A 2,867-nucleotide genomic window follows, 5' to 3' on the forward strand; every position below is an offset into this window, starting at 1 on the left:
TCTGGAGGTAGCCCAAACTAGCCCACAAGCAGAGACCACGTGGATAGGCCCACACGGAGAGGAACTGAGGCCCCCAGCCGACAGCAAGCAGCAACTGCCAGACAGGTGAGTAAGCAGCCTTCAGATGGTTCCATCTCCAGACACTGCAGAGCACAGACAAGCTGCCCTGATGGGCCTTGTTTGAAATTCTAACCCACAGTAGCTAGGAACACAATAAATGGTTCTTTTACTTCACTGAAATTTGAAGTAATCTGTAACGTAGCTATAGCAATACCACCTCTTAGGAATTATAGCCTTGTTGTCAAATGTTGAAAATAGTTGCCTTACATATTTTGTCCTGTGTTACTGCTCTAGGAGAACTAGTCACCAAACCAGGACTTTAATTTGAGGCTCTGTTTCCCTGGTGGCTCAGATGGTAAAGAATCTGCTTGCAGGGCAGGAGATCTGGGTTTGATTCCTGGGTCAGGAATATCCCCTGGAGAAGGGAACGGCAACCCACTCTTGCCTGGATAGAGGAGCCTAGTATACAGAAGCCTGGCAGGCTATGGTCCAGGGGGTCACAACTTTCTAAGATAACACCAACAAGAACAACATTGAGAACAATTTTCTTTGATAGACTGTTTTCTACATACTAGGCACTGTGCTGAGCCTAGAACGCATTTCACATACATTATCTCATGAAACCACACCAAAGTCTTATGGAATAGGCATTACTAACCCCATTATACAGAAAAGAAAACCGAGGCTTAATAGAGGTTAAATCATTTACCTGAGGTTTTTTGTACATAGGTCTGTCTGACACTGAAGCCCATGCAATTGATCATATACAGAAACACACACAGACAAACCAGCACGACGCACTTTGCGTATATATTTATGCATATATGGACCACACCTATTGCACATTTCCGGAGTTCTTCATGCTTTTAAAAATATCTCTTGTTCTCAGAGGTAACAAAAAAAATCTCCTCCCTTCAGTTATGTTAAATAGATGGGAAGAGACTCAGTCTGCTAGATATTAGGTTTCCCAAGCACACTCCAAGATGAAATTCTCTCCATCTGGGGCCACCACAGGCTTGGGCGGCAGTGATACGGTCTCTGTTCTCCTGCCAAGGATTGCCCGGGACCTGGACTTGGGAGGAGGTGGGGTGGGACTCTTAACAAGACTTGGCTTGGTCCACGGAAGCCTTCTCCTGGGGCCAGAAGGACTCTGCACTTGATGTCGTAAGACACTAAAGTCAGAGAAATAAAGTGATTCTCGAATGTGCAAAAGCAGAGAGCACAGAGCAAGAGACCAGTGCTTAGAAGGAGAGGGAGTGAAGGAGTTGGAGAGAGGACACTCGTGGATGCGGGGCCATTTCCAAATATTTCAGAGCAGTGATAGGAGCCGGCTGGTGGAAGGCAGAGCGGTTCGGAGGTGGCCCTCCTCATTCTGCAGGGTTCTTATGTTTGGAGATTCTCCCTCTTCTAGGGGAGGGGAGTAGGGATACTGAGAAGCTTGCATCTGGCAGTTTCCGGGCAGGAATGATGCTATTAGAGGAGTAAGAGTCTCAAGGCAGAGTGCTGGGCTCAGTCATTTAAAACTAACTTGGATCCCTACTCCTTAAAAATAGCAGACTTCGTTCAGTTCTAATCCAGGGAAGAGAGAAAAACACATACGGAGATGCTTCTATGGGGAAGAAAGAAATGAAACTGGTATATATTATTACAATCACCTTTATCTAGACGAGAGACGCCCCAAATTTATCTCTACCTCCACTTCACAAAAAGTTCCCCTTGTCCCACCCACACCAAGCAGTTGAGTCCAAGGGAGGAAAAATGAGATGGGAAATCTTTAAGGGTCACTTCCACCTCCCCACCCACCTTTCTCAAGTTCAGTCCTGAAGCATTGTTTAAAGCTCCTTAGAAACAACTCAAGAGTTTGCTACTCTTGGGGCTTCCCTGGCGGCTCAGGGGTAAAGAATCTGCCTGCCAAGGCAGGAGACATGGGTTCCATCACTGATCCAGGAAGATCCCTCATGCATGGGAGCAACTAAAGCCCCTGTGGCACAACTACTGAGCCTGAGCTCTAGCGCTTGGGAACCGAGCAACTACTGGAGCCCTCTGCACCCCTCCGCTCTCTAGATCCTGTGCTCAGCAACAGGAGAAGCCAAGGCAATGAGGAGAAGCCGGCACACGACAACTAGAGAAAAGCCCGGCTCAGTAAGGAAAACCCAGGGAAAGAAGACCCAGCCAAAAACAAATAAAAAATTATTGTTATTATTTTTAAAAAGAATATGCTACTTTGGGGAATTCTGCCGTGGTCCAGTGTTAGGACTCCATGCTTTCACTGTCAAGGGCTGAGGTTCAACCTTTAGTTGAGGAACTTAGATCCCACATGCCGGGCAAAGAAAAAAAAGAGAGTGTGCTCCTCTTACCCATTTTAGAGATGGGAAACTAGTTCTGAGCTTGGGCGCTCACCTGTCTCAGCTGGTCAGCGGCAGCACCAGCTCAGGGAGCCAGAGCTTTGCCCCGTTTCGGGGCCAGCCAGCGGTACCCTCTCCCCACCAATCCGGGAGTCTCAGGAGCGTCTGACTCGGGAGGCCTCTGGGCGTCGGATGAATGAACTGCTAAGTCTCCCCAGCCTAGGCAGTGAGGGACAGTGGCTGCGCCCCAAACTAGGGTGTGGGAGTCCCCTCTCCCTCAGTTCTTGCCTGTCTACCCCATTTTATCGCTGACCCCTTCCCCGTGTCCTGGGAACCCAGTGCGGATCCGCGTGTCCGTGTGGTTCCAGCCCCGGCTTGCGGGCTCAGGATGGGGTGGGAGGGAAGAGAATGCTGCTCTTCGCGTGCAGGTGTGAAGGGTGAGGAGGACAAGGGAGGGTCACG

The sequence above is a fragment of the Bison bison genome, unplaced genomic scaffold (genome assembly GCF_000754665.1).
Source record: "Bison bison bison isolate TAMUID 2011002044 unplaced genomic scaffold, Bison_UMD1.0 scf7180017864472, whole genome shotgun sequence".
Classification (NCBI taxonomy): Eukaryota; Metazoa; Chordata; class Mammalia; order Artiodactyla; family Bovidae; genus Bison; species Bison bison.